We start from the raw sequence: 12291 nt of genomic DNA, 5'->3' as shown, positions 1-12291 counted from the left end.
CCTCTAGCTGCCGCCAGGAACTAATTCTCTGAAATGAAGAATAAACATGGTTGATGGTCCCATAGTCTATAATCCAGGCAGAATCATCGTTCTCCACTAAACAAGTCTCCAAAACCAGTAAATCATATTTACCTTGTTTGGCCTTCTTCTTCTCAGCCAAAAAACAAGGGCAGTTCCGCTTCCAGTGTCCATCCTGGTTGTGATAGAAACATTTTCCCTTGTCAATTGGCACTGGTCGCCTACCCCGCGGAACGACAGGTTGTGGGTTAGCAAGCGCTTTCCCTTTCTCCTTACTACCCTTCTTCTTCTTCTACTTGTTGGTGCCGAAAGAAGAAGGTGCAGACTTAGTTCCAGAGGTCGAACCTCGGTGGAACTTTTTGGATGATGAAGCAACATTTTCCTTACCAACCTTCTTCTCCTTGCTTTTCAGCAAGAATTGGAATGTCTGCAACTCGTTCAGTAGAGTTGTGAGGTTGTAGTCAACCCTATTCAAAACAGTGTTGCTAACAAAATGAAGGAAGCTTTTTGGTAACGACTCCAGAATTATGCTAACCTGGCTGGCCTCATCGATGCTAGACCCGTTCATCTCCGCCACGTTAAAGTGGACCATCATGTTCAGAACATGTTCACGAACAGATGTACCCTCCTTCATCTTGGAGTTGAAGATGAACTTAAGAGCATCGTGCTTGAGCTGCGCAAATGATTTTCCGAACATTCCCCTCAGGGACTCCATGATCTCGCGTGCAGTGATCATGGGCTCATGCTTCTTGGCCAAAACATCATTAAGACTGGCCAAGATGTACGTTCAGGCCTTTTCGTTCGCCCGTGTCCATTTCTCGTATGCCTCTCGAACATTTCGAGTAGTGTTGAAAGTTGGAATAGGAGGACACTCCTCTATGAGAACGAACCTCAAGTCATCGATGATTAGTATCGTGTTTATCATGTTTTTCAAACTAGCATAGTTTTCACCAATCAATTTATCAGCGGTTAAAAGTGCAAGAGTAGCGGTAGCCATTTAAATAAAGTTGCTAAAAAAAACAAACTTAATGAGTCTACTTGTATTACCACTTTTAACACCAATTTAATTTTAGAAAAATAGTTCTATTGTACCCTAAGTGACATCTATTTTGCAATGATGCCCCAGTGAGGCAGGACAAAAATCATCGTTGGGGTGATCAAGTACCTCTTCATTGGAATGAGACAATCTCAACTATTAGATAGAAACAACTCCTTGTAACTAACTCTAACAGTCACCATTGTTCAGTCTAGAATTTGTTAACATCCTTAACAATTTCGTGTAAGTGTAACCCCTCATTTTAGACCCTAGAGTCCCCTTCTAATACGCCCACCATAGGGAAAAAGTAGATTAGGACAAGAGATTAAAGCAACCCTATCTATTTCTGGGGATCAGATAAAGAATTGTGTAAATACAGCCATTCTTCAGGAGGACACTCCCAAGGTGCCTCGAGGTGATGCACAAAAACGCTATCCAACCTAATGAGAGAGATAATGGGATATATTGTCACACATCTTGCTCCAACTTACTATGAACATTCTCTCCATTCACCTTGGTATTGACCTACCCACACACCATCATATAGGGGGACACTTCTAGGATGCCTCGAGGCTGATGATAGATCTCACGGTATGAACTTTTAGGAAGAAATGTGTAGAGGTTTAAGTGAGGTATCATATACCCCAAGTACCTCCCACTGAATGTTCTACCTAGGGATTCATTAACTTAGTAAATCTGGTTACTGATTTTAGCTAAGTGGGTATTTAATTTGCTAAAAAACAACACTTACTTTTGATAATTAAACAAGTTTGATTCAAGTCTTATTAAACACTTTAACAAACTATCATCAAATTTGCATACATGCAACAAATCTATCTAATTCACCTTTCCAGGTAGGTTCCCAGGTAGGGGTGTTCCGTTTCCGCCAGCTTAAATACCCCAGCCTAGCCAGAACCCGCCTTGACAAAAGGTCCCTTATAGATAGATCTAGTACATATTTAATCTGTTATTAGTCAATTTAATCCTATTAAACCGAATTAAAAAATTAAACTTAGGTTTCTAATCTCATTAGAACCGTGATCTTAGGTTTATCTCAATCAAATTTTAAAACTCTTTTAAAACATGATTAAAGCCTAAGTTTGCATGCATGTCTTTCTTATTGATTTTAATTATAACACTTATAAAAAATGAAACAACTAAAATCAACCACATTGCTAAGCTAGACATCCACAAGGCATTTATAACTTTTATAAATAAACCTAAGTGTCATGCTTCATGCAATGTTCATTCATTACTATATAACTTTTATATAACTCGTAATGAACTAGGCATACAAGCTAACATTCACCCTTATACTATAACATTTATAATATAAAGATGATGCATGGATATGCTTAATGCATGCATATATTATAACTCTTATATTATATGATGCATGAGCATGCTTTAATGTAAGTTAATCATTCAAACTACTATATTATAACACTTATAATATAAAGATGATGCATGAATAAATGCATAACCTATGGTGGGTTTTAAAACTATATGACATACGTTATGACATATAATTAAACATACATCACATATACGTTCAATAAAAAACCGGGATAATTAGCCTCAAAAACGAAAATAAAAGCTATCTATTACAAAAACATCGAGTCAACCGGTTCAAACAAGTGAACCGGGTCTTGAACCACTGGGCGAAGCCTTGTCATTTGATTGTGTAGCAAGTCCTTGTGATCATCGAGTAACGCCTATCGAGTATAAATGATTGTGTAGCGTGGATCGAGTGCCTTTGAACTATGCGATGAGCATGAAGACCACGTGATCATGCAACGCACATCGAACAACGCATGCCATACAATCGAGCAAACACGACTATGCGATGCGCATGATTGTCTAAACGATCGAGGATCAAACATCGAGTATCGTATCTTGAGTGATCGAGTAGCCAGTGACATGCGATGAACATACTGGCCTACACGATTGTTTAGTGCGCGCGCCATGTTACGAGTATCATATACTCAGCGATCATTTACCTCGAGCGTCTACGCGATTGAGTAGCCAACGCAACATATCGAGTAAACTCTTTACTCGATCACGTAGCATTAGCTATGTGATCGTTTAGTAAATACTACACGATCGAGTGGAACTTTTCTATCAAATCGCATAGCCAAATCTAAACGATCATTTAGCCTGGGCTACACGATGCGACCAACCTTTGGTCTTCTTCCTCGAAGAGAACAACATCTCTATGCGTCTGAAGCTTCATCATGAACAACTCAAACAAACCAAAACTTTGAATACGTACGCGATAGCAAGTTGATTATGCCCAAAAAACGCAGGGGCCATTTCAAATTAACTTATGTAAATGTAAAGAAACTTAAAAAATAAGCAATTATCCCATAAACATCTATCAATCCACATCCACAAACACATCTAACACTTAAACGCATTGCAGAATTCATAAAACCCACCAAGATTGTAAATGAAATTCAATACATCAATGGAATTTGGAATATCAAAACAACCTGGCTCTGATACCAATTGAAGGAACTCTAAATCTAGAGAACCAGTGAGCGAAAATAATTCGTTTCAAACTTCATTGTGAAAGAACATAAACATTTACAATCATACAAACAGATTATGCATCAAGAATAAATTACAACATGCTTCAAAGATTAAAATAAAAAGGATCGAGTACAATACATTTGAAGAACCTTTTCTTCACGTATTTCCTCGATCAATCACCAATGCGCCCAATAGCATGAACTCAATGAGCCTCTAAAAGATCCTCGATCACTAGCAAGTACAACTCGATCCTCGACCCTCGAATAGAACTGGACACACCCACTTGATTACCTTGGTATTCTCGGTGTGAGAATCCAAGAGTTGTGGGCTCTGTATGGATTTGGGTAGAGGGAAGGAGGAAGTAGAAGAAATAAGCGATCGAGTAAAGAACAAAACGATCATTTAGAAGATATCGATCTATCGCATAGACTCGATCCTCAATCATGTAGTAATAGGCACTATTGTATAGTGAAACTCGATGCAATCGTTCACTCTCTCTAAAGTAATCAAATTACTTGATGTGTGTAGCGTGTGGAACCAAAATGAAAAAACTATTTTTCAACTTTTATCCCACAGTTAGCCATAACCCGTGTAAAACCACTCACTAAGGTGATTATTGGAGAAAACGAATTATTAATTATCTCATAATTAATAAATTATAAATAAATACATTAACTAACTTATCATATTATATTTATAACCTATAGTTTTAATATTACATCATATGTATAAACAAAAGTTATTTTTCTCTTTTATGGCATTTAATATAAATCATATTTATATTAATTCCTTCAATCAAATAATGTATCAAATATATCAAATCAATTATAACATATATAATTGAACTAATTTAATTATATCATATATAATCAAATTCCCTCTTGTTAATTTGAACATTTCAAACTAACCCAAAAACTGATTCTCAACATGAATTCATTGAGCTACCAAGGAGACCTTATGGACCTATAGCTTGAAGCTCCAACAGTATGTGAATAACTGACTAAACTCTTTAATCACGATATCCACCATCTGTTTACTGTCGGACACTCCACTAAAGACCGACAGCTGTACTCTTCGCACTACAGATATATTTTTGTGTCCATTGGATATAACCAATCAATAGTACAATGACCCTTCACAAATCGCTCATAAGTACACTGGGCCAATTTATCGCTTTGCCCCTATAGTTACATCTAACTTCTTAAGTACCACTGATTCCTCTAATGAACAATAGATCATAGTCCCACTATGACTAAACCCTTCTCGAGCCAAGAGAAGGTGTGGCGCCACATTGTTCAAGCCTCAGAATCAGTCCTTAAGGAAGCAATTTATCTACTTACTCTTACTTCGGGGAAAGAGTGAATTCAATCTTGTGTAGCAGAGTTCCCAGCTCCCCAATCAGACAAATCCCCAAAGTGGTAGGTTTGAGTCGGCGATCTAGCCACTCGCACACATGCAAATCAAAGGACCGCCCTCATAGACAGGAGTTCACAACTCACTTAGGACTAAGATCATGTTACCTATGGTCATCCTAGTGAAATGAAAGTCTCAATTATGAACGACGTTATATAACAAGACTAAACATTTCGTGGTCCGATCTTATACAAACTCCTTTGTATAGTGTATCCTCACTCGCATGTCTAATACATGAATGATCAGGATCAGACCATTTGTAGAACTTTACAAATTTATAACACCTACAAAGCGAGCCACACTCGTAGTGTCACCAGGATAAGGTTTCCCTTCTTTATTCATATACTGCAGACCATTTAGGTTATCACTTAAAGCACGATCCACTTGTATGTCTCCACATATATGCTTAAGTTACAACGATAACCATGGATCTTAGTTTATTGGTTTGTGGTTAATGCAACTAAAATATCTCATATTTCATTTACTGAAGTGAATAAAATATCTCATATTATAAATCACAAAGTGTTTGTTCGTACAGATGTTACAAACTACAGAACCCTATGAGATTTATAGCATCAACCCCAACAGGTACATCTCATCTACAGTAGGACGGGTTTAATTATTCACTAGATGGTCATCCATGATTAGTTGAGGTTTTGAATTTCCCACCAGATGTTGCATTTATTAGACATAAATGCATAATCTGACCTCGGTGGTGGAGTTATTTACTGGTATTTTATGCTCATCCTTTCTGATGTTATGTTTTTCAGGTAAGAACAAGGACAAACTGGTGAATGACAAGAAGAATCTGTAACTGTGTGCCATGGGACTAGTCATATGCTTATTTTCATGTTTTAAATGTCAACCTTGATGTTTCAACTCATAGTTTTAATATTTTATTTATTCAACATTTTATGAAATTTTCTGGTTTTGATTTATGTTTTTTCTTAAGGGTATCCCAAACTAAAGCTTTAAGTTAATGGAATTTTTCATTCTCTTTAGGTTATTTATTTATTAAAGTTAGTTGATTTTAGCACAATTTGTAAAGAGTTTATTTTAAAGTTTATGCATGCATGAGGTAATGACCCTACTAAGAGTCTTAGAAAGTCAGGTCATTACAATTGCAATCATGATATGATTCTTTTCCAGTCCTAGAAAACATGAATACCACCAATAATCACATGCATTAAATCTATAACAGACCATAGGTAGCAATTAGTTTTGATATGAAAAGGAGAAGTTCTAGCATACATCTATCAGTCACATACATTGAATCAACGTTTAGTGTTGATATGAGAAGCAGAAAAGAAAAATGAAAGAATTTTTACTTGTCTAGCATTCATCTATCAATCGAATTCATTGAATCAATGATTAGTGTTGATATGGTAAGCAGGAAAATAATTGAATAAGTTTTAATTGTCTAGAACTCATCTATCAGTTACATGCATTGAATCAACGATTAGTGTTAATATGAGAAGCATAAAAATAATTGAAGAAGTTCTAGGCAGTGAGTAGTGAAGAAATATCAAACGAAGTTGTGATTAGGGCTGAAAATCAACTATTAGGGCTTGAAAATTGTTATTGCAAGAGGAGGAAGAAATTGTGATTATAGTGAAATACCAACGATTAATGTTGATATTAGCGATTATGGCTTCAAAAAGAGAGACGAAAGAAGATAACTAATTGGAATCACATGTGAAGAAATGAGAAGAAAAACACAATTGTAAGAATTTTTTTTAAAAAATATATTTTTTTTAATATATAATGACAAAAATAGGGTTGGAGGGAAAGTATTCCCAAAAATAGGTTTTTAAAGCGTGTACCGGGTACATGAGTCCCTGTCCATCTGGCATGCGCAGTCTGCCGTGGCAGTCATGCAGGGTTGACTAAGGACGGTTACCTCAAGTCGTGTACCCGGTACACGACTTTCTCTCCATTAAATCCACCGTGCCCGCCCTTTCTTCTTCCTCATCTAGTTTTCTGCCTTATTCCGAAACCTTTCTCCATTCGTCCATTTTTCCTTCTTTTGTTGCGTTTCGTCCTCCAAAATTCTAAAATCTTTCTCATTTTGCTTCTGCCTTGTGCATCCAAAAGCCTCTATTTGCTCGTCCGTCAAAAATTGTTCAAAATCGTCCTCCATTTGTTCGTCTGTCCAAAATCGTCCGAATGCTTCTGTGGTAAAATTATTTCTCTATATGTTTTTCAATATATAATCTTTCTATATATATCATTTTGTTTGTATTTGGGATGAACTTAATGTGTAGTTTATGGATCCATGATTTATTTGTTGGGTTGAATCTAGAAATATATGTATATATTTGTCTATTTGTTAGGCTGATTTTGTCTAATGTAGTTTATGAACTTAGAAATTAGATTTTGTTGGGTTGATTTTGTTGGGCTATTTTTCTGGATGATTATGTTTGTTTATTTGTTTGGTTATTTTTTTTTATGATGTTAGATGATTATGTATTTATTAGATTGAATGTAGAAATATATGTATATGTTTATAAAAATGAAGATTGGTTCATACATATATATTATTTTGTTTGCATTTTGGCTAAATTAAATGTGTGATTCATGGATATATTATTTTGTTTTTATAATTTATGAATCTTAGATTTGCGCTGATTTAAATATATAGTTTATGAATCTTAGATTTGGACTGATTTAAATATATAGTTTATGAATCTTAGATTTGGGCTGATTTAAATATATAGTTTATAAATCTTAGATTTAGGCTGATTTAAATGTATAATATTTAGATCTTATATGTTAAAGTTAGAAATTGGATTTTGTTGGATTGACATATTAACATATTTTTTTGTCAACTATAACAGTTGAAAAAATCATAATAAATATGTCAATGCATCTTGAAGATTTAGTTATTCTTGAACCTGAAAATGATGGAGATAGTGACATTGACGTTGAAGTTGATGAATTATTTGGAAACGACAGTAGTGGGGAACATGATCTTGAGTTGGTACCGTTGGAAATGTTCACCCAAATAGATTGGAAAATGACAAATTCAACGTGTGAACTAGGGTCTACTTTGGAAGAAAAGAATATAGGTGTAGATAACTGTAGTTTAATACAAAAAGGAATGTTGTTTAATACCAAAGAAGATTTACAGCTTGCTATAAAAAAATATTGTGTGACAGAACACTACGAAATTGTTGTAGTGGAATCAAATTAGGATCTTTGGTATGTTAAATGTAAATCATGGAGAGAAGGTTGTGCTTGGAGGTTACAGGCATGTCAGCATAAAACTCATGGGATGGAGAACACTCATGTTTATTTCAGAATTGACACAGGATCATTCACAGCTTGATTCAAATTTTATGAGTATTGAAATTCAAAATTTGGTTAGAGCTGATCCTGGAGTACCTGTGGCCCTACTCCAAGAAGCCATTAAAAAACAATATGGCTATAATATTAATTATAGACGGATGTGGCAAGCCAAGAGAAAAGCGTTGATTGCTGTGTTTGGTGATTGGGAGAAATCATATTCGGAGCTTCCGTATTGGTTGAGTGCTCTTGTTCATTACAATCCAGGAATACGAACAGATTGGTTTTTCCTTCCCTTTGATGTGCCAGGTACAACTATTTTTGGATGAATTTTTTGGTCCTTTGGTTCTGCAAGAGAAGGGTTCAACCATTGTAGGCCATTAATCCAGATCGATGGAACTCATCTCTACGGAAAGTATAAGGGGAAATTATTGAAAGCCTTATCTATTGATGCAAACTGACATATATTTCCCCTTGCTTTTGCTATCGTCGAAGGTGAAAATTCGTCCAGCTGGTCATGATTTTTGTGGGTATTGCGTGAATATGTTACCCAAAGAGAGGGTATTTGCTTGATTTCTGATAGACATAAGAGCATTCTTGCTGCAATTAATAATGAAAGAAATTGGTTGGAGTGAACCCAGAGCGTACCATCGATATTGTCTTTGCCATGTTGCCAGTAATTTCAATACGAAATACAAATCAAAGCAACTAAAAAATTTGGTGTTTAAGGCAGGAAATTAGCACCAAACGCGTAAGTTCATTCGGTACATCAAAGAATTGAAACAATTGCACCTGAATGTCTTGAATATTTTTCAAACATTGACTTGAAAAAATGGACTCATTCACACGACGGTGGGTACCGCTATGGGTGGATGACAAGCAATACAGCTAAATGCATGAACGGTGTTTTCAAAGGTGCTAGAATGTTACCAATTACTTATTTGGTGCTAGAATGTTACCAATTACTTATTTGGTTAGGCTAATTCTATCGCACAATACTGTATTTTGAACGCCGGAGACAAGAAATCAGTGAAGTACTCGATCGTGGGGACATGTATACAGAATATGCCCTAAAAAAACTTAAGAGGTGGGAAAAACGAGCATTTGCACATACGGACATCCATTGAGAAAGTCAAACTTTCAAAGTACAAACTAGCATAAGTATGATTTCTCCCTATAAAGGACAGCACACCCAAGTTTTGAGCTTGAAAGAAGGAATATGTTCTTGCAATAAGGGGTAATTATTCAAGATTCCATGCTCTCATGTAATTGCAATTTGTAATTACATGTGTATGACATACCTACCACTTATTGATGAATGCTACAAATTGTCCAATTTTAAGCGTTGTTATGAAGGCCGTTTCCATCCAATTCAACACCCAGATTATTGGCCAGAATTATATTTACAGAAGTTCGTCCAAATGTGAACTTACTAAGAGAACAAGATCGGCCAAAAAGTATGTGCATCCATAATGAAATGGGAGAGAAGCAAGCCAAAAAGTGTGATGTACAATTTGCAAGAGAGAAAGACATAACAGACACACATGTCCATAACGTACATTGGGTGCTTTGTCTTCAGGTCATTAGGTGTATTTTTTTTTTTATTCTTTATGTACTTATATTTTTCACGTAATTGTATATTTTATATATTTGTATTCTTTATATATTTATATTTTTTATGTAATTGTATATTTTATGTACTTGTATTCTTTATGTACTTATATTTTTTTTTATATAATTGTATATTTTATGTATTTGTATTCTTTATGTATTTATATTTGTATATTTTATGTACTTCTATTCTTTATGTACTTATAATGAATTTATTTTATGTAATTGTATCTTTTTATATATTTCTTATGTATCTTTTATGTCATGGATTTTATTATGTAATGTAATTTGAACTTCTTAGATAATGGAGCCTGGTCCTTCTAATTCTTTACAATTATACCAACAAAATACACATCGTTCACAAACAATATGAGATAGTTCTTCCACTGTAGTGTTGAGTTGTCGGAGAAAGGAGGTGCACAAATTGGTTTTATACAGCTTGATTGGCACCTTATCACCTAACATAGGATTGCTCCAAGCTAAGCACGCTTAACTTTGGAGTTCTTATTATTGAGCCACCGAAAAGAAAGGTGCACCTTGTTGGTATAGGTAGTAACTTTCAATTCTTTTAAGCCTTTCTTAACCATACTTTAATGTCCTTAGGATCCCTCTCATTCGAATGTGATATCGGTTCATTCATGTACCCCTCCTGAATTCGGGTCGTTACATGTCCACCAACTTCCAAATATCTTGATCGTGATGGTGAAGATGCACCTTGTTGGTATAGGTAGTAACTTTCAGCAAACATTGGTCAACGTAAAAGACATTATTCAACAAACAAAACGACTCAATGTTGCTGACACCGATCAAAGACATATTCGTCGTAGATGACAGCGACAACAGGGTGAACCTAATTTAGAGGGACACGAAGACAACCCCCATGAGGGGTAAGGGCCAGGGGGTCATTTTTAAATTTCATGTAGACTTTCATTTTCAAATTGTAAATTAAAGAACTAATTGTAAATATTTTTTAATTTCATGACATTTTTTTTTAATATGAGTGCAAGATGTTTTCATTGTAGATTAAATATATAATTAAGTTTAATAATGAAGGAATTTGTGGACCAATTCCTAAAGTTTTAATATTGTTGTACATCTATAATTAAAAAAAAATAGTCAACACACTTTTTTTAAAAAAAAGAATAAGTCGGTCCACGAGTTTGCGTCTGACCGGTTAACCAGCCAACCGACATGGTGCTGATTGGATTAAATGGTACTCGTGTACCGGATACACGAGTTTGCCACATGTCAATCATGTACCCAGTACACGATTTTACTACCCCAATTTTGTCAATAATTTTTCAAAACACCTATTCTTAGAAAAAGTTTTCCTCCAACCCTATTTTTGTCATTATATTTTTAAAAACATTATTTTAAAAGAAAAATCCAATTGTAATCAGGAAGTCTAAATCACAGATGACTTAGTACTTATGGACTTTTTTTAAAAACAAGTTTTACTATATCTTTAAAATATTTTAAATTATGTAATATTTATCGTTTTTTTTTCTCGTTTGCTATTTGTGCAAGCGCCCCTTAAATATATAAAATCAGAGAAATTACGTATAATTTTCTTTGTATTATTCTAATCTCGTATTAATCTTTTACAATAAAGAATGTAGATTTGTAGCTAAAATTACAGCAATGATATTTACAAATTTAGCCATAAATTAAGCACAAATTGGTACAATGATTTATGAGGATGATTTGTTTCTAATAAAATATATTGCATGGTCTACATAAATTATCTATTGATTATTAGGTTCTACTTATAGGCATCAACTACAACTAGGTTCTGTTGTATGATATTTTTGTATATAGATTATGAGTTGATTTACTTTTTATTAACTTTTTCCTTTGCCATTTATATTTTACCATTCTAGTGGAAGAGATTTTTTATTCTTTTTTTTCTTTTCATAGTACAGCCACCTTTCCAATTTTCAACAATACGGCTGCAAAATTGTTTATGATTAATTATTGTATTAATTAAAACAAGAAAAAAATCGGAATCTTAGATCAAGACAAATAAGAAAAATAAGCCTAAGGACAGAAGATAAACTTCAACAAATATGATGGGTGCCAAATATCTAAGCATCGTTGATTATTATTATTATATTTTTCTGAAAGAAGCAGCATTGATTGTGACATAAAGGTTTTTTTCTCCCTTTATGAAATAAACCAAAGAAAAATATGTCGCACCTATTTTTTCATCTAATTAATTAAATTATTCTGTAACCTCACAAATTCACTTTATTCACGTTCAAATATTTTTTTAATGTAGGATAGAGAGTGAGATATATAAAAATTTCATCTTGAGATACATCTAAATATTGTTCATTTGAGCTTGAATTCTTAAAATATTTTTGAAGGTAAAAAATAAATCAAAGATAAATTATTAA

The sequence above is a fragment of the Benincasa hispida genome, chromosome 11, assembly GCF_027475165.1.
Source record: "Benincasa hispida cultivar pf3 chromosome 11, pf3_genome.v1.1, whole genome shotgun sequence".
In the NCBI taxonomy this organism is placed as follows: domain Eukaryota; kingdom Viridiplantae; phylum Streptophyta; class Magnoliopsida; order Cucurbitales; family Cucurbitaceae; genus Benincasa; species Benincasa hispida.
The sequence above is the reverse complement of the archived record's forward strand: the minus strand, read 5'-3'. Positions refer to the sequence as shown.